This window comes from Lepisma saccharinum, chromosome 3 (assembly GCF_977018435.1).
Source record: "Lepisma saccharinum chromosome 3, izLepSacc3.1, whole genome shotgun sequence".
In the NCBI taxonomy this organism is placed as follows: domain Eukaryota; kingdom Metazoa; phylum Arthropoda; class Insecta; order Zygentoma; family Lepismatidae; genus Lepisma; species Lepisma saccharinum.
In genome coordinates, this window is record NC_139231.1 from 126,849,244 (window position 1) to 126,870,948 (window position 21,705).

The window sequence follows — 21,705 nt, forward strand, 5'->3', positions numbered from 1 at the left end:
GGAAATATAGGTAATAGTGAACTGCATATTGCTCAGTTATTTCACTAATATATAGACCTATAGAAGTTGTATCTTCACCTTCGCGTTTTAGTTGTAATCGTGCAAATAATTGACTTGTGAACGTCACAGTATAATTGGTGGTCCAGTATTGTGGAACGTTATCAGCACGATCTTGAGTGATGTGTTTTGCGTAAGTGTTAACTTACACCATTGTTCTCGTGAGTCTAGTTTGTACATAAATTTATATTATGTACGCATCAAGTAATCCTTATAATCTGAGATCCAAAACAAGTCTTACAGCTAGATCTATCAATTGTGGTGATGAACCTGATGAATCACAAAATAAGAATGGTGCCATGAATATGGTGAAGTGCTGCAAAGACCCCGATAAGGAAAGGTTGGTAGCTTGTGAAAATTGTGGCCATTGGTATCATTTACAATGTTTGGGTTTCTCCGATAAGCATTGGGAATTATACCAGTTAAATGAAAATTATTTCTGTACAGATTGTGATCCTTCTTATGATCCGTTCAGTATTGAAGCTTTCGTGGAATGGAAAAGAAGTCAAGAAAATGTTCAAGAAATTGACATTCGTCCTTCTGTGTTGGCAGAGACGTCAACGGGGCAAAGTAATGTTCCTTTTCAAATGTTTGATCTGCTGGCAGAGTTAAGAAAAATCAGTGAGTCACAACATATGGAATTCACAAAAATTAGGGAAACTCAGGAGTCTCAACAGCTTGAGTTTACAAAAATGAGGCAAACTCAAGATTCTATGAGGCAAACTCAGGAGTCTCAACAGCTTGAGTTTACAAAAATGAGGCAAACTCAAGATTCTATGAGGCAAACTCAGGAGTCTCAACAGCTTGAGTTTATAAAAATCAGGGAATCTCAACAGGAAATTCAAAATTCACAGCAACTACTCAAGCTTGACTTCCACGAATTGAGTACATCGTTACGAAAGGAATTAGCTGAAGTTGCCGAGTCCTGCAAATTAGCAACACGTTCATTACATCAGGAAATGGAAAGAGAAGTGCAAGGACTAACAGAGAAAATCGAGGAAGTCAACACTACTTGTACAGAGAATTGTGATAAACTTGCTGGATTGACTGATCAGATTACAGAATGCCAGAACAATGTTTCAGGGTTGTCTCGGCAAGTTCAAAGACTTGAAGTCGTTGTGAGCAAGGACGAAATAACTAAGCGCGTGGAAGCATGTGAGGAAAATATTACTAAGTTAACATCTAATATTTCGACTAATGTTGAATCAAGTAATCCTGTACAAGTTTACAGTTCTCATGTGAATAGTAACTGTCAACCTGATATTCCTGCACGGAAACTAACCTCTTCTAAATCATCTGATTCTTCAGCGTGTGATGTTTCTGATGATGAACACAATCGCATTGCTTCACAAAGACACAAACGTTCTAGAAATAATCGAGTGAGAACTAGTAATACTAACAAGTTATGTCAATCAACCCGTTCTTTATATTCTGATGGTTCTGGTCAGGAAAGAAAGAGGCAAGTAAATCAAAAGTCAGCAAATCCGCAGAATCATCGATGTGATTATCCTGACAATTGTATGCGTTCGCTTACTCAAGAACCTCGACGGCTGGTAAGATTGAATGAACTTACTGTTCTCCCTAAATATTCTGGAGATCCTGAAAAATCAAGTCCACGTAAGTTTATTAAAACTTTAACGTCCTACTTAGACTTACTGCAAGTTCCTGACATGCAAAGGCTTGAATGTATTACTAATTGTTTTCAAGGACCTGCAGAAGGTTGGTATAATACTCATGTCGATTCGTTTACATCGTACAAACAGTTTGTTGACGAATTTCTGAATCACTACACGTCTTATTCGTTAACTCAGGCTCAATTATCTGAACTTAGAAGTCGTAAATATGATCCTAAATCGACGAGTAGTATGGAAGTTTTTGCTATTCGTACGCATTCAGCATATTATAATTTAGTTGATCGTCCGAATGATGCAGAAGTTATTGATATTTTAATCAATCAGTTGCCCACATCTATTGCACAAACAATATTAGCTGCTAGATTAGTTAAAATGGATGATGTAATTGCGTTACTAAAGAGGTTGGATTTAGTGAATTCAAGATCAAACAAGAGTTTTAATGTTCATGATAATGTACGTGAAAAAAATTTCCGACATGATGGGAATAATTCTAAAAGTTTTACCGACAATAATAGTGCAAGGGCAAAACTGAGAGTTCAGAGTGTTGCTAAAAGTTCATCGTTTGTGAACGATGATGAACCTAATGGAAATCAAGGTTCAAGACGTAACGTAAGACCTAATGATACTGTTCATTTTGTTTCTTCTAGCGATGAAAATAAAAGAATTAAGATTCCACGTACAGATGTTCCGTTTGTTGCTGAAAACCAAGAATCAAACTCCAGCCAAAAGACGATGATATTTAATAGAAATAATAATTTTGGGAAACCTAACCTAACTAACAGACCATATAATCGTTACAGACGTAATGGTGCAGGAACTCAAAATTTCCGGCAAAATAGAAGTCCACAAAGCTCACGATACTTCAACAATAATGGTAGATTTATGAGCAACAGTTTCAATGCCAGAAACGAGCAAGAACACCAGCAATTTACACTGCGTCCTAACTCACAGTTCTCTAACAATAATTTCCACTCATTCCAACCATGCAGTGTATGTGCCAATTGCGGATATTCGTCTTCTCAGTTGTCAACGGGAAACAGTTGCAATGCAACTGCAGTGGCGAATACTCCATTAAATGAAAATGCTCCATCTTTCGATCCAAGAGAAACTTCTTGTAAACAGTTCATTTCTTCTGTCCCTGAAGCAACATTAAACGAACGTCGCGGGTGAACGTGGACCGTTTGCTCGCACTAACATAATGGAGGGTCCGTCTAAATCATATCGTAGTGATAATATAGGCACAACTTGTCAGTATGCTGTATTAAGTAATTCCGTTTTACCTGAAGTTGATCATTGTTATCCACTTTCAATATTTTTTCAATTAGATTGGTACGAAGATGAACCTACTTGGACTTTAAATGATACTGGCATACCTACTCCTATTACTGATCAACCTTTGATCACAGGAACAGTTTGCGGTATTACGATACAGTGTGTCATCGACAGTGGAAGCCAGTGTAATTTAGTCAGTTATGAATTATGGTGCAGTATAAAATCAATTATTCCGAGTGCCAAACTGGATACAGTGGATCAACTTAAGTTATTGTCGTTTGCAGGACATCAGAAGTTTCGTGTTGCTGGTCGGAAGATTATAAGTATTTCAATTAACTCGGAAGTTTTTACTTTGGAAATGTTCGTATTGAAGCAACTGCATGCTGAATTAATTCTCGGAATACCATTTTTAAGGCAATACAAAGCTGTACTCGATTTTAGAAGAAACGAAATTAGTTTGATGGCGTCTACTGGTTCCGAATTGGTTCAGCCATTTAATTCTAGCAAAATCACAACTGATAGGGATCGCTGCCAGATGCAGGAAGTTACTATAGTCAAAGAAGCAGAAAATTTACTTGTCGTTTCTCTAGATCAGATCACAACGAAGGTGCGGTCGTGTGAATCACTCAACACGGAGCAGCAGTCTCAGCTTGAGAATCTAATAATAGAATACCATAGTTTGTTTTCTGATCGACCCCGATCTGCATTCGTAGAACCTTATCGAATTGAACTAGACACAAAGGAACCAATCAAGGCACCTATATATCCGGTACCGTTCGCCAAAAGAGCAGCGTTAGAAAAGGAACTAGAGAAATGGAAGGCCTGGGGAATAATTAAAGAGATGTCTTCGCCTTATTTAAACCCAGTACATATCGTCCCAAAATCTAATGGTGAGTGGCGTCCAGTGGTGGATTTTCGTCGCCTAAACCAACATGTAATTTCACCACTTACCCATGTTGAACCTATAAACGAGCTACTTCAACATTTTAAGGGTGCAAGATATTTTTCTTCGATTGATCTCTCCTGTGGATATTTTCAAATACCACTTACGCCCGACTCATATAAGTACACAGCTTTTTCGTATCGAGGACGACAGCACGTGTTTTGTTACTTGCCATTTGGTATAAAATGAGCTGTTTCTGTTTTTGTTGAGAGGATGAATAAGGTGTTTGGACCGGAGACTCATTCATTTCTGATGATATATGTGGATGACATTTTAATATTTAGCCCAACAATAGAGAAACATTTTGAACATCTTGATTATGTTCTACAGACATTGCAGAAGACGAACATGTCCATAAAATTTGCCAAATGCAAATTTTTCCAAACGGATATTAAGTTTTTGGGTCATGTGGTGTCTGGTTCCGAGATTAAGGTCGATCATGATAAAGACTCAGCTATTCTACAGTTTCCTGTTCCTCAAAACAAAAATTCACTTCGCAAATTTTTGGGACTGGCAAATTGGAGAAATCGTTTTATACAGGGATTTTCAGATATCGCTAGTCCATTATATTATCTTTTACGCAAGAATGTGCCATTTTATTGGACACCTCAGTGTCAAGAAGCTTTCTTGTTATTAAAGAATGCTCTAATTTCAGCACCAGCATTGAGTCAACCCGACTTTGAGTTGAGGTTTTGTGTTTCTGTTGATGCAAGCCAGAAAGGATTAGGTTGTGTACTTTGGCAAGTTGATAATGATGAAATTCGTGTCATACAATACGGCAGTCGTTCTCTTAGAGGAGCAGAGATTACAAATAGTACACACGAATTGGAATGTTTAGCTATATTATTTGCTCTGGAGAAATTTGCTATATATCTTAAAGGAACTGATTTCAACTTATATTCAGATCATAAGTCGTTGTCTTGGCTTAAAACTGCACAATCACTTAATTCTCGTCTTACGAGATGGGCTCTCAAACTGCAGTGTTTTGATTTCACGTTATATCATGTTCCAGGAGTTTCGAATAATATTGCTGATACGTTGAGCAGACTTCCGCCTTGTACTACTTATTCTGCACTTGATGATAAATTATATATCAATCAAGTAATTATGGAAGATTCACAAGATGATACTTCTTCTATTTGGTTAAAAGCTCAACGAGCAGATGAAAAATGCAATAATGTAATTTCTCACCTGGAAGATAGTACAACGGATAAAGACTTTACAAAGTATCTTCTTCACAACAAAATTATTTTTTATAAACCCAATTCAGATGAAATTTGTAAACTTGTAGTGCCACGTGAGCTTATACCTTTGGTATTGCACAAAATGCATGATTTAAATGGACATTTTGGTTATCAGAAGGTTTTAGCAGCTTGTAGAAGGGCATATTTTTGGCCGTACATGAGAAAATCAATTAGAAATTACCTGAAAGATTGCTTAGAATGTGCACGAACAAAGATTGTAGGTCGGCCGTTGCGGAGAGATGAATATCACGTCGATTCTCACCAACCTCACGATTTCCTCTCTATTGATTTAATCGGAAAATTACCAAGATCACGTACATATGAATATCTCCTCACAATTGTAGACGTTATGTCAAAGTTTGTTATGATTTATCCGTTAAGAAAAGCGACTGCCAGGGAAATTATCAATCGTTTTGAAGAACAATATTTTAAACATTACCCTGTATGCAATGTATTATTATCAGATTGTGGAAGCCAATTTACATCAAATGAGTGGAAAGCCTACATGGATTCAAGGAAAATTAAGCATATTACTACCACTACATACAATCCGAAATCTAATCCTATTGAGAGGTACAATAAGGAGATTGTTAGGTTACTGCGATTATTCTGCAATGATAATCACACCACTTGGTATCCAAAAATAAATTCTATTATTCAGTTATTAAATCATTCATGCTCTTCAGTTACCGGATTATCTCCTAGTGAACTTTTCTTACATGAAGATATGAAGGACTCAATATTTGAAGAAATCGGCTGGCCAGAACAAATTAAATCTTTGCCATGGAAACGCAAATTGTTTCTAGCAGAAATCAGGACTAGACAATCTAGAAGAAGTAGAAAGATTAAGAATGCATTGAACTCGATCAAACTTCAAACATAAGATTTGGTTATGATAAAAAAATAGACAAGTTAGTTCTAAAATTAACAGCCAGATTCATAAATTGTTCAACTTGTATATTGGGCCATTCCTTGTCAAGGAAATTAAGGACAATAATGCAATTCTTTACACAATGAACCAGCAATATTATGACAAGGTGAACTTTTCAAATCTTCGAGTGTTTAACTGTTCGGAAGAAAAGAGGAATCAACTCTTGTCTGAAAATTAAATTTATGAGAGTAGATACTGGAAAAGGGAAACCATTCTGTTTATTATTTTGTACAATTGAATGTTCTATTATGATCTGATTTGTTATTACCTGTTAGGCACAAATCTGTTTATGTGCAAGTTGTTGTCGAATGTCAGATAATATTGTGCATTTGTAACTTTGTTTTAGTTATGTTGATAACATCTGACTGATTTATAAATGAAAACTCCTCCTCGTTGTTTCGTAGTTTTCATTTTCCCGGAGCAGGGGAATGTTGTGACGGTTCTGTGAATCCGCACAATATAATTATATGTTTATTGAAATTATTAATTTCATATTATAAAAATCACTTTATATTAAAGTTTAAAAAAATGTATAATTATTACTTTGTACAACGTTAATTATGTTTTATGTTATTTATTGCACTATACGCTGTATAAACGAGATATTTATAATTCTAACGTTGCTATAGCAACGAGAATCAATAGTCAGTATGTAGTAGTGTGTCTGACAAAAATGGAAATATAGGTAATAGTGAACTGCATATTGCTCAGTTATTTCACTAATATATAGACCTATAGAAGTTGTATCTTCACCTTAGCGTTTTAGTTGTAATCGTGCAAATAATTGACTTGTGAACGTCACACGTATTACCGCCTCTCACAAACCACATACATACAAACAATATAAAAGGTCTGTGCGATTCCTATGTATACAAAAATTCTAATTCAATTATACGGTATACATATTTAAAATATTTAATTTAAGGTTTTACGTAGTTTACATTGGCCATTTTCACATACTCAGACTAAAACGTAATTTATTCTTCATACCAACAAAGTAACTTTTACTAACAACGCAAGTACAGTATTACAATAATTTGTGGATAATTTTGAAAATGATGTATGCAAATTAAAATCTGGTTAGGAAAATTAATAATTGGTTGTTAATATATCTATTAAGCTTTATTACGGTTCTTTTGAACGATTATACCTAATCAGTATTTTCCAGGAATTTTGAACCGTTTTAAGTTTTAAGTTTTTTTTATTTCGAGCCTAATTTAAGATTTTTAGAACCTATTTTAGGATTTTTAGAACCTATTTTGGGGTTTTTGGAACCTATTTTGGGATTTTTATAACCTGTTTTGGGATTTTTAGAACCTGTTTTGGGATTTTTAGAACCTGTTTTGGGATTTTTAGAACCTACTTTGGGATTTTTAGAACCTACTTTGGGATTTTTAGAACCTGTTTTGGGATTTTTAGAACCTGTTTTGAGATTTTTAGAACCTACTTTGGGATTTTTAGAACCTATTTTGGGATTTTTAGAACCTATTTTGGGATTTTTAGAACCTATATTGGGATTTTTAGAACCTATTTTGGGATTTTTAGAACCTATTTTGGGATTTTTAGAACCTACTTTGGGATTTTTAGAACCTATTTTGGGATTTTTAGAACCTATATTGGGATTTTTAGAACCTATATTGGGATTTTTAGAATCTATATTGGGATTTTTAGAACCTATTTTGGGATTTTTAGAACCTATATTGGGATTTTTAGAACCTATATTGGGATTTTTAGAACCTATATTGGGATTTTTAGAACCTATATTGGGATTTTTAGAACCTATATTGGGATTTTTAGAACCTACTTTGGGATTTTTAGAACCTATTTTGGGATTTTTAGAACCTACTTTGGGATTTTTAGAACCTGTTTTGAGATTTTTAGAACGTACTTTAGGATTTTTAGAACCTGTTTTGAGATTTTTAGAACCTATTTTGGGAACCTAAGAAGCACACTTTTTAGGACCTAAATATCCGAGGTCTACTTATCAGTGAACATCGATCGCTCTTGCCGAAGGTGTAATTTCCGTAAACATTCTGTAGCCCTGGATGTCGGACCCCACAAAATGCCGCCGCATTGCTTCTGCTTAGAATCCATTATTTACCAACAATATACAGTTACTCTACCAACGTGCGCAAGAACAACTATGCCAGTTAATTTTAAAAGATATGCCAACTTTCGGTACAGTCCTCGTACATATATGAGTACCTAAAGTATGTAAGAAATGTTTCACATTTTAACTTAAGGATTTTTAGAGGCGTTCTCAGGTTGTGGACAATGTCAATTCTGAAAATGAATTCTCGGCTTTTCCAGAGTGAGGTGTACCTTTTTCTCTACGCAAGCAATACCGTCATTGCCCTTAAACTTTATTACCAGTACGAACCAATGAGCAAGATGATACTCAAGTGAGGACTGTACAGGCCGAGAAATTCTTCATGGCCGTAGTTAACGATATGTTCCACATCATATTCAAACTCAACAGGTAACATTCCGATAGGCTTCCGAGAACAGACAAGGGGGTTGGATCGAAAAAGAGGGTACGCGTCTTTTTTGTTCACCCACGATAATGATGCGGGTGCTTGATATGATAACGAATGCCCTAATAATACCACAAAGCCATTGAAGTGTTTAATGCGTTGGCTGTTGACCTCTTTACCATAAGGAGAGGTCAGTGATCTCACCCTTGCTCTTCGTGTGAACCCTGGATAGAACGTAAAACGGATAGGCATAAGTACATATTTCTTGCCTATAAAAAGAGGGCAAGAAATGGACGTTTCTTATCCACGATTCCTCCATTTTGATTGACGTATCAGCTTATCTGTCTTCGGCTAATGACCATGTATGTAGAGGAGCTTCGGTGTGTGTGTGTCTAAGAACGATGGTTCGTTATGTGGTTCAATGTACGACGGTGGTCATTTGTCTTTTGTTTGGGAAGAACCTGTGCTTATATTTTTTAACTCCACAAGCTGTTCTTGTATGTGTGTTTTAGTATTGATAAAATATGGATAGAGATGGAAATGATTTGAATGTCAGTCCTTATCAAAATATTTACTTGATCTGGTTATTCATGAGACATCGTTTTTGCTGTAGCTACTCTGCTGTGAATAGAGATGCTTATCGCTTTTATGATCCCAGAAAGGGGTTGGGGTAAAATGTGTAACTTCCCAGCTATAGCTACTTGGTTGTATTTTGTCATTTTACGTCGCTTTTCCGTTACTTCTCGCTAATAGAAACGATGAGGATAAATGATGATTACGTGACATTGGTGAAAGGAAACTCACAATGAATACCAAATGGCTAAGCCGGGACTCGAACCAAGAAACTTCGGTAGCGAGTTCGAAAGTCAACCGCTGAATGTTCTCGGCCACCGAACCCATTCAGCTGCTTCAGAAGCTAGGCGACTTGCAACTTCAATAATTCGAATGTTTGGCAAAGTTGAAGCCCGCTTTATTAAGATAGGGTAATGAGGAATTAAAGTCCATTGTGGCTGTCTTGAGGCGCATCCAGATGCTAAAAGTCACGTAAATTGATTGCTAAGAGTTCAAAGCCTGGCCCTCCTAACCTAACCACACGTGCATTATTAGAACTAGGCGGATGGCAATTGCAATAAATGCATATGTGATTAGGTTTAGAGGACTAGATTCGGGGCTATTAGCAATCACTTTTCGGGACAGTTAGCAGCTAGATGTGCCTGAAGACAGACTTCTGGTTCCACCGGGAATCAAACCAAGGACCCTTTGATGACATGGCGACAGCGTTTGCCGCTACATTTTCGGCGAATCTTGTTCATGCGGATGTTAGTTTCCAATCCTTTTTAATGCCGACCCTCCGTGGAGGAGTTGTTAGTACAGTGCGCTACGACGCCAGGGCGAACCACGGATTCGAATACCGGTCTGGGCATGTTGTGTTCTTTGTTCAATTTCATCGTGTCATTACTCATCCTCATCGTCGATATTAGCCAAAAGTGGCAGAAAAGCGACGCTAAATAATACTGGTTATTCCTGGTGTATGTGTAACATTGTTTCAGCGAGTTAATTAATGTAACTAATTAATAATAATTGAGTCCCCACCTTGGACAAGCGCGTCAACTGTTGAACCCCAATATCATCATCAATGGGTGGAGTTCTGACGTGCATGAGGTAGATTAGTCGATACTGGTCCTACAGTTTAACCTTTAGACCGCCGAGCGGGTTTTCGAAAGTAACCTCTCTCTGGCCGCCTCCTTTGCGCGCGATTTTTAAATTTTACACTTATTTCAGAAAAAAACGTTATATCTCGGAGACTATTTGAGCAATCTACTTCGGGTAACATTTGTTTTTCAGCTAGAACATCAGGGCATGCAACCGTGTAGAAATCAAAATGCCAAAGCCAATAAGAGGGGTTAAGTGGGCCGCGGCCCCCAACTTTTAATGAAAAAAATCATAAAAATGGGGAGTTTTTTCACATATTCGATAATGTAATGCACCCAGGAACATGAAATGACTTTCATTCGGTTGAGAAAGGACCATTCTTTGAAAATAAGGCTAAATTTTGCGTCCCCTTCCAAAAATAGCAGGGGAAGAGGGGGCAAACTCTCCATTTTTATGATTTTTTCATTGAAAGTTAGGGGCCGCGGCCCACCCAACCCCTCTTATTGCCTTTGGCGTTTTGATTCCTGCACGCTTGCATGCCCTGATGTTTTAGCTGCAACACAAAACTTACCCGAAGTAGATTGGTCAAATAGTCTACGAGTTATAACATTTTTTGTCAAATAAGTGTACAAATTTAAAATTCGCACCAGCTTCCATACGTAACTTTGGAGTCGGGGGGAGGGGGTCCTGGGTGGGTGGGTTTTCTTCCACATGACATTTCAAAGTTTTATCTGAACATCTGTCAGCGTTTACAACCTCACATACAAGTATGAAGGTCCTAAAAGCACGTGAATGTTGTAATCGGCACCATGGGTCATATATGTCCCATTGGCTCTTTAAAGGTTAAAGTAGGATTCTATACCGTGAATCGAATCAGGGTCAGTGGCGGAGTTGTTCACGCAGCACGTAGGAAACCAGGTGTGCCTTTGTGAGTGTGCCTACATCAATTTCATCATATAATCGCTCATCCTCATCGTCGCGATTAACCAAAAGTGGCAAGAAACGAAGTAAACTAAACCAAATTAATCAATCGATCGAACCCGGGAACCCACAACGCAACAGTGTTGGCCACTACCTTCTCAGGGAACCCCTTACGCAGTGTTGCCCCAATCTGATGGCATAATTTCCCTTTCCAAGGGGCAAAATTTCCCTTTTGCACTCAGTTTTCTCTTCACTAAAAACCTTTAAATATAATAGTAATAAATAGTACATAATCTGTACTAATCTGTACTATTTTTGAGTTTGGTGTCTTAAATTTTCCATGGAATTGTGGTACTTTTAATCCCATTTCGTTTAAAATTTGGTTCGAATTTCCCTTCATAAAGGGAAATTTCCCTTCATGTGGCAACAGTGCCCTTACGTATGGAAGTAGGCTAGCAGAAGTTATATTTAAACTGGACAATCTTAAGTTCACAGCGCTGACTTTTAGAAGTGATTGTTGTCGATATTGTTGAGTGTTATCCCAAATTTTCCTTTTGGAGTGCATGGGTAAGTTTCGAGCTAAAATGAACATAAATTGGTCTTTGTGAAAAATTTTAGTGGGTGTTGAGAGGTGTGGATGAAACACTGCACACACCGCACTCCATGTCCACACGATACGTACTGTTCCAGCACACCTCCGGGGAATATAAAGACATTAGAGCCAAACTCGAACTCTTAGATTTTCCTGAAGCTTTCTTTACGGCCCTGAACCAGGGCGGAGTCCGGCATTATATAACACTCTGCATTGTCCATGTCATGTCTCCCGAGCCTGGAAGCTACGTGGGGAGGGGGGCGACCACCGTGGACATGGTCCAGTGATCGAGATCGTAAGGCAGATGAACCCTTGCAGACAGGTCTCGCATTTTCTTCATGTCTTTCTCACCTTCCCCCTCCTTTCCATTGTTGGCCACTCGTCTCTCGCCCCAAGACACGCGGAGGCACGTGGCAAACTGACCTTCAGCAGCCGACAGCGGGAGATGAGGAGGAGGGAGGTCGTGTGGGGAGGCACAGGTGCAAGCATCCCCCCGGGCGAGTGTCGGGGATGAGAAAGGACGAGATGGAGAGATTTGGCGAAAACAATGCGGGAGAGAAAGAGAGATGCTAGCTGCTTCTTCTTTATCCAAACCCTGCCCTTTTTGTTTACTGCTTGCTTGCTGTTGCCTCCGACGTGTTTATAATTTCTGGCTGAAATTGAAACTCTTTTGAGATGCGGATCTGCTCTTATTGTTATCATTATATCGGTCCTGCAGGTTGCAGACACTGTTGTTCCAAAGCATGGACGTTCGCAGGAATTTTTCAGATGCTTAAAGTAGGCATATTTTCCCCACAGTATTGTTGCCCCGCAAGAAAGACTCCTTCAGTTTGAAATTATCATGTTCCTGGAACACCCTTGTAATAATAATATAAATAACTGACTGAAATATAATTATGTATCTGAAATACATATATATTTTATGTTAACATAGTCTCACGGGTTACCCTTTTCTTGAGACACCCAAATGTCAGCCTCACTCAACGTAGTACCCCCTCGACTACATTTTGCAGACTAGCGAGGCTCTGGCGTCTGGAGTCCTCTATGGGACTTTATTGTAGGTTGTCCATATGTGTTTGTGATTGTTCCTTCATCTCTTTCGTACCACCATTCATCGTCATCTTCGCGATTAGCTAAATTGACAGAAAAGCGAATGCTGCGAATGAACAAAGGGATGCTAGAAGTAGCGGTTATTGGGTGCCATAACTGGAGGGGGGGTTGGCAATAACAGTTACTTTTTCTTGGTAGAAAGTGGTCAATTGTGGGGAGGGGGCAACTGGCCTCCTACGCTCTCCCCCTAATCGTCAGCACTGGATGCTATTATTCACTGTTTGCGCTGATATTAAAATACTTTTCATTGATTTGATTTAGTTTTTAAAATGATATTGATGAATGTAGCCCCCTGGTGGTTAGGTAAAATTGAAGTAATTTTCCACTTTCTTCAGAGCTACGTTACAAAATTTTACCACGCATCTCGTGAGTGTGTTTTCCCCAAAGATGGGGCGGTGAAATACATTTTGTATCTTCTAAAAGCAAATTGACACTTTTCACGTAAGCAGAACCTAAGTTGTCAGTAAATAATCTACTATTTACAGTCTAAAAACACCTCAAGTACATTTCTCATAAACACAATATACTTCTCACTCTGAACGTGATACTCATCAAATCACTCTTGTCTACGATTGATTTCACACCATTTTCTCCCTATAATACTGTGTTAATTACGGAGTATCACTTTCAACGTTCAAATTACATTCTTTATCATTTATTATTTTTTTAAATTCAAATTCTTTGATTGGGCGAGGTTCAGCCTGACCCGAGTCATGGAGTACATTTAAATGTTATGATTGATCAATGAGTAAGTAGCTGGTCTTAGGACAGGGACAAACATTTGTTTCTTGTGGTTTCTGGATTCGTATATGAATTCTCTGAATATGAGAATATTAAACTTATCCTATTTGCTTAAAAATTAACTTTAACCTAACTATTAGTATACACTTAGTTGTTATGCTGGAGGTGCGTGTATTTCAAGACCATTTTATATTTTTGGAAACGTGTAATTGTCTGATGGAGCTAGATCAGGAGAATGAGGTGGATGATCAGGCACATTGTGTAGCCTGTTTCCCGTACCGTTTTATCCGCATGACAAAGAGAGACGTGCTGCCAAATATACATGAAAGCAATGCCTTTATCACAAGCTAAACGTGTTGACATATTTACATTTGTTCCATGTTACGTCGAAAACTTATTAAATCCCCCTCGTATATGAGTTTTCAGGTAAATCCATTCACATTTTTTTTCACAAACTACTCATTTAGAGAATTATAAACAGGTGAGTCACGGACAAAAAATCGACCACTGTTGTGCTTTTTAAAATATAGGGTGAGGAAGATTTAAAAAATTCACAAAAAGAGAAATCAAATATTAGTTACTTTCTGAACATGATTGTACTGTACATGAGCTGAAATTGCTAGCCTACCTGAAAAATCTTCATTTTTTTAAAATATGGTGTCAGTAAGATGGCGTCCTTGGTTTTGCACACATTGTCGGAGTCTCAGAGTAAATCCGCCCATGACGTTATGCTGACATATTGGGAACCTTTTTCCTGCCTGTCCTCGGTGACTATGACCCAGATGAAGAAACATTCTTCCAGCAAGATGGTGCAACTAGCCATTCTGCCAGAGTCTCTATGGATGTGCTTAGACTCGCATTTCGTGGTCGTCTCATCAGCAGATTCGGCGATATTCCGTGGCCTGCCCGTTCACCCGATTTGCGGCTCTTGACTTTATCCTTTGGGGTTACCTAAATCCAAAGTATTCAAAGGACAACCTTCCAAGAACCAGGGATATTTTGAAGGAGCGAATTCCGCAAGAGATCCAAAACATTCCGTTGGAGATGCTACGTAACGTCATGGGCGGATTTACTATGAGACTCCGACAATGTGTGCAACAGCTAGGACGCCATCTTACTGACACCATGTTAAAAGGAAAATCAGCTACACTAGTAATTTCAACTCATGTACAGTACATCCATGTTCAAAAATTAACTATTATTTGCTCTCTCTAATTTTTGTGATTTTTTTAAATCTTCCCGTTTGACTGCCTCACCCTGTATAAAAAATATATGAACCTTTAGGTGACAAAATAATAAGCCGGTATTACTTACATTAGACGCGCAGCAAAAGATGATGAATTATACATGCTCCATTCGTCTCCTGGCCTGAATGGCGACCTCATAAAAGAGCATCGCCGTTGAAGTCCATAGATCAAGAGCGGCGTCTGCCAGGGATAATTGCACTTCTATATAACAACGTCAAGCGTCCATGGAACGACGGTAATGATGCACTCTTCTTTTGCAGTACTTAACGCAATGCCTGCTGGGTAACAAGTTCCAGGATCAACAGACAGCGTTGCATATTCAGGTCCGCAAGATCAGGGACCTTCGGAATGTCTTCCAAGACAAACACGCCTCTAGGTACGGACCATGGTGATAATCTAGTGAGAGTTTTCGCACACAAATCAGGTCGTAAAGTATTTTCAAGACGTGTTCCGTGGCGGTGCTTTGTATTGGGAGACGCACTAATAACGCTTCTTGAGCGTGGATAATAGATGCTGCTACACCCTGGAAAAATCATTATGTATAAGAGGCTGTGATTAATTGTGGACGGACTCTGGAAGATCCTCCGTGTAGCGTTGAGTGATTGATGGACATTATTCTTGTCCGAGGACAAAGAGGACAAGAGGCGACTTCCCAGCAGGGTGTTAAATCAGTCTTGAAGCAGGCTGGAAATGAATGAATGATTTGGTTTACTTTACTTCGGGCTCACTGCCACTTTTGGCTAATTTCAAAGATGAAATGGATGGAGGGACAATCACCAACACATATGGACAGCACCCAAGTCCCATAGAGGATTGCACTGGCCATTGGTTCAGACGCCGGAGACTCGTTAACCTGTTAAACGTGGTCAAAGGTGTACTACGTGAAAGTGAGGTTGGCATTTGAATGTCTTGACAAAGACACACCCCTACATCCCCACCCATACAGCACACAAATGTCCAAAAGACATCCATTGGATATCTCTTGGATATTGAGGTCGAGAGGTCTCCAATATATATCCAGGAATATCCAATAGACATCCATTGGATATTAATTTGTCCGCATACGTGATATCCAGGGGATATCCAGAAATGGATATGTTTTGGACGTTTCCGGATCACTTTTGGACATGTTTTGGACATCATGTGGGACGTTTTCTGGACATTATATGCTTTGGTTTAGACTTTTTTGTACATACTTTGGATATCGTATAATACGAAAAGTACATTATTTAGACTCATTTGGATATTATATGTACATTATATGGATATAACAGTGAAGTTTATTATTATTATTTTATATCTTTATTAGGGCGCCATTTAGACATCAGATAGATGTCTCCTGGACTAAATTATATATTAATCTATCTATGGATCTGATCTGGATATTGTGGATATCCAATGGATATCCCTTGGAGATTTGTGCTGTATGGGTTGAAGGAGGCTGCGAAGGGTATTTTCGTCGCTTTGGTAGAATTTTATGAAACTTATATTGCCTAATTGCCGTGATAGTTCTTCTAAAACAGATGGGACGATACCCTGAATTCAGAATTCCGTGGCTCAGTACCCTTTTGAGAGTCAAGGCTTACCAAGTGATGCGAGTGATATGTGGTCATCGCATCTTGTCCCATTGTCGCTGATTTCTGGCTTTCGACACCCAAGTCCTCCACCTTTGCTTTCAAGAAGCTCCCTAAAAGTCCTCACGATGCGGAGTCAACGTGAACCAACATAGGGATCGAACCTGGAACCGCTCGCACCAGAGAGTAGAGCGCTAACCATACACCCATGCTGAGCTTAGGGTTTACCCGGATACTACAAGTCTGTAATGAGACGTATCCTTCCTACCCAGGACAATTTGTGTGGCTGAGATTTTCATTTCTAATAAATTTGTTGAGGTCGAAAGTTACTGTAGTTCTTCGAATGCGCATGTAAGGCGCAACTTAAATATAGCTTCATCTTTGGGATAAAAAAAAACTTCCCATTTGAGGTAATATCAATACTTTACTAGAAAAATTCCGTATAGTATTACATTTAAGGGTGTCTACCAGTCTGGAAATACTGAAAAACTCAGCGAAAAACAATGCTTTTTTTTGTAGTAAAGTAAGGTTTTGGACAAAAAATAAAATAAACGACTTTCAAATTTTCAATTTCATCATTACTAGTGGTTAGACATTTTATATCATGCAACTGTCTGTAAAGAGCTAATGCTTTGAACTCCTTATAATGTATAAATCTAGCACCATACGTTGTAGGATTGTATGTGCGTGTGTGTAGCTAAAATAGTGAGCTTCTTCCAGATATTTTTCTGGAAGCTAATTGCGCTAATGATTTGGTCTTGAAAATTTTGGTTATTCGTCTCGAAAACCTAGAAAAATCAGGGAATTTAATTTTCAAAATGTAGACTTCCTTCATTTACAGTGTTGTTACTACCATAAGATAATTTCGTCAAGGGTAATTTCTTCCAGTACCAATATTTCGGCAGACTGCAAGGAAAAACTTGAATACTGAAATTTGCAAATGCTTCATGTCATATTACACTATATTCCTATATTTATACATTGGAATCCAAGACGCACCTAAGTTTTCAAAAGAAAAAAACAGATTTAAAAAATCGCGCTAAATTCGAAGAAAAACTGTGTGAAGCTTTCTTAAGTTTGTAAACTTAATACAAGACCTATGAAATTAACACCTCTTAAAATGAATATCATCTCCAAGGCTACTTTACTTGTAGGAAAATCATGCTTATTTCGTGAATCGCGCTACATTCGAAGAAAAACGATGTGAACCTTTCTTAAGTTTGTAAACTTAATACAACTGTAACTAACTCCCTAGCCTTCTTAAACCCGAAGGTTCATGGCTGCAGCAACACAGGCCTTCCACCTTTCCCTATCTTGAGCAAGTTCTATATACTCTTTTCCATCCCTACCAATTTCCCTTAGGTCCATCTCAACGTTGTCCCTCCATCTTCGTCTTGGTCTTCCTACAGGTCTCTTACCATCAGGTTTCCCAACAAGAATCCTGTAAACTCCTCTAAAATCCTGAAATAAACTTAATACAAGACCTACGAAATTAACACCACTTAAGGTGAATGATATCTCCAAGGCTAGTTTACTTGTAGGAAAATCATGCTTGTTTCGTGAATCGCTACATTCGAAGAAAAACGGTGTGAACCTTTCATAAGTTTGTAAACTTAATACAAGACCTACGAAATTAACACCACAAGGTGAATGATATCTTCAAGGCTTGTTCACTTGTAGGAAAATCATGCTTATTTCGTCTAACTCATCAATGGTTGTTTCTGAATTTTCAATGGGGGGAAATGGATACAAGTAGAACTTTTAACGGTCACTGGAGCATTAGCGTGCAAATGAATTTTCGTTGTATATTCGCGCTGAATTCTTTTTCATAATTATTCCTTTTGCTCTTCTTAGCTATTTCGTTCGTTGTTTTCCTTCCAATTTGTCCCACTATTCCATTCTAGACTTTCTTACGTCCGCATGTTGTTTATACAAACCATGTACAAACTAATACTTAATCGTAAATATGGGTAGAACAAGTCCCAAAACTAACAAAAAAAATTAATAATACGGTGGTTTTAACACTTCGCTATGAAATTGCTGGCAAGTGCCATTCTGTTATGATGCTAAAACATCCGTAATTGTATCCTGATAGGACATCATCTTTTCCAATTTAGGTTACAGCTGCAATCCTATCGTAGAAGTGGTTTGCAAGAATGTGCAAGGAAGATTGCCTTACATGCTAACATGCGTGAAATAGCTTTGTTCTTATAAGGCGACCGGGCGACCAATTAGTGATCATCTAAACACAGGGCTATACCTGAATTTCAGCAATTTCAAGGTCGTGCGTGGCGTTGCAACATTATATTTTCACTTGTTAGTAAATTACGGTTTGGTGAAATTTGAGTGCATCAAAAGGAGGACCACACACGTGTGAATCGAGGTGAAAAACTTGTCTGTGGATGTATGAAACTGGACTTCCTGTATCTTAACACTAGATGCAGTATTTATTTATTTATTTTTCAAACACTACAGTGCTTTGAAGTTAAGTTCGGAGTTAAGTTCACATACATGCGGACAAAACAAAATAATTAAGAATTTGAAAGAGAAAAGAATCTATAAGACTGAACAGAATAATCGTTACATAACAACAATATATAATACAAGGTTGGTATATTATAAATAGGGCCCGGGACTTTGTTATAACATATTTTTCATTTGGCTTCGGATCTAATATTGGGGTGAGATCTTTACATATCCGATGGAAATCAGCCGAAATAAACAAGCTTGACAAAGCATATTTTGACATATTTCACAAATTTCGCATTTTTACAACATATTTCTTCAATTTTGTTGTAATCAGACATATTTCTCTATAATTTCGTAATTATCTCGCACATAATCGGTTATTTCATATTTTTTCTTCGTAGCTTTAGCACAACGGATAGTTCATATTGTCGTTGGCAGGATATGAAAATTACGGAGGAAGAAAGGTGCCGTCTTTTTTTAGTACAGAACAATAATACCCCACTTTTTTATATCTCGCCTACAATTGATAGCCATGCATTATTGAGGAAGAATGTTCTCCCTCATTGTTGCACGGGAAGTAAAGAAGTTTCGTTCTCATTTCTTTGCCTTTTTTCGCTCTTCACAAAAATCAGTCAAAAGTTAAATTAACCTTCGGTACATTACATCCCCTACTCTACTCTATCGGGTATGGGAGAAATTTCTTTACTGGGAACATTTCTGCATTTTTCTGACATATTTGTAATTTTTCATGACATATTTTCCAATTTATATGACATAATTACATACATATTTTACAGTTTTATAGGACATAAATTCCCGGGCCCTAATCATAAAGTTTACAACATATTTGGTTACAATGCTATTATACAGGGTTCACATAATATGTTTGCTTTTAGGTCTAAATAGATCAATGTCAGGGGTATTACTGTATTAGAGACTATATTGTACAACACGCACATCCTCCTCATGGGATCCGTTTCAGGCATCCTGGTTCTACCGCATGGAATTTGGAAGAGGTCATTTCTGGTTATTAGTTTTGAGTATGGAACATAAAAGTTTATTTTTGCGAAAAGTGCGGAGGAGTCTGTTTTTCCGTTGACAATTTTGGAAAGGAAGGTTAACTGGTGCGTCTGTCTTTTTTTTCAAGGAATGGGACACGTATTCCACTTCCATATAAAAAGCAACAGGCTTATTACGCAAGGAAAACGGGTAAATCTGGGTAAAACTGTAACCCAGGTTTTTAAAGTTGCAATTAAGGAACGAGGAATAGTGGACATAAAAATATCCAGAACCCAAACAAGGAATGACCTGAAATTTCAGTTGCAAACTTAACAGCCTCAACGTCTGGTCGGCATATTGGTTAGGGTAGAGGCATGTGCCGCAATCCATATTATCGTCTCCTTTGTTTCTCCCTCTCTATCGCTTCCAGGGTGCAGGGCCGGATTAAGACGAAATTGGGCCTGATGCTGCATACCGTCGATTATTTTGTATACAACTAACTTTGAAGGTGAAAATTTTACTAGCTGTGTCTAGGCGTCCGAAATTGGGGCTCCAAATTTCATTCTAAGATTTATTTTCAGGTTAATATAGCAAAAGAAACTGCTCAGCTTTCGGAAAATCCTCTTCTGTTTTCATCTGGGCTTATTTCAGGAATGGGCCTAACGCTGCAGCATCAATAGCACACACCTTAATCCGTCACTGCCAGGGTGTAAGGATTGACCTTAAAGACACCAAAATTTCAACTTCTCTTCAACGTAATATCCTCTGGACTGCATTTTGCAGACTAACGAGGTTCTGGCGTTTGGGTATGTAGCCAGCATAATGTTGTGTCGTCCTATACTGATCGCAACTAAAACTGGCGGTTGACATCGCTGCCTATTTCTGGCGTTTTTTTCTTTCTCCCAATCATTTTCAGAGGGTTCCAATGGGTGTCAACAAACTCAGTTCCGAAGTAAAGGCTGAAGAGATCACCTCGCTCTCCCGAAGCAACGTTGCCAAGTGTACTTCTGTTTTTGCCAGTTTTCTTTATATGACTATGTGTCCGACCTGTGGGTGGTCCTTCCGGAAACTTCATCGTTCAGGACCACGTGTGCAGTTGTATCATTACCTCCCCCCTTGATTTCTGGTGCTGACCCGAGAAGACTCTTTCTAGCTCTACAGTACGTTTGGCAACATGTGGTGGACCCAACGCTCATTTGTTTCGTTCCGCGAACAACGTTCGGTACCTTGTGACTCGAAAATGCCCGATCTCACTCGAAGAAAATTCAACTGATAGCTGATTCGCTGTTTCCCAGCCTCCAGTTGGAGTTGCGTTCAGTATAAGTGTTTGTGATTGTTCCTTCATCAATTTCATCCTATCATCATTCATCCCCATCGTGGCGACTAGCCAAAATGGGAAGAAGAGCGACGTAAATGGAATCAATCAAGTTCAATCGCTTCTTTATTTTATCCCCTTTCTTTGTCTCCTTTGATGTATATTTTCCATTGTATCTCGTTGCTTTTATTTGTCTTCTTACTCTCACTCTACGTCACTTTCTTCCTTTAGATCACTTCTTTTAGTTCTTGTCTCTTCCCCGCTCTTACAGTCGCTCGCTCATTTCCCTTACCTTTCCCCTTTTAAAACGTATCTATCTCACGGTGACCAGTAAAATAGGACACGTCTCGCTTCACGATAAATCGTTTTAATTTGAGCACCCCCTGAATTGTTTAACGGAAGGTCATGATTGCACTTCTCACATTTGTTTGAGAGGTTGTTAGGTAAAGTTCGCAAGCCATGTTAAATGGACATTATACAGTACATTGCCTCGTGTTTTAACTATATTTATTCTATACCCTGTCCCAGC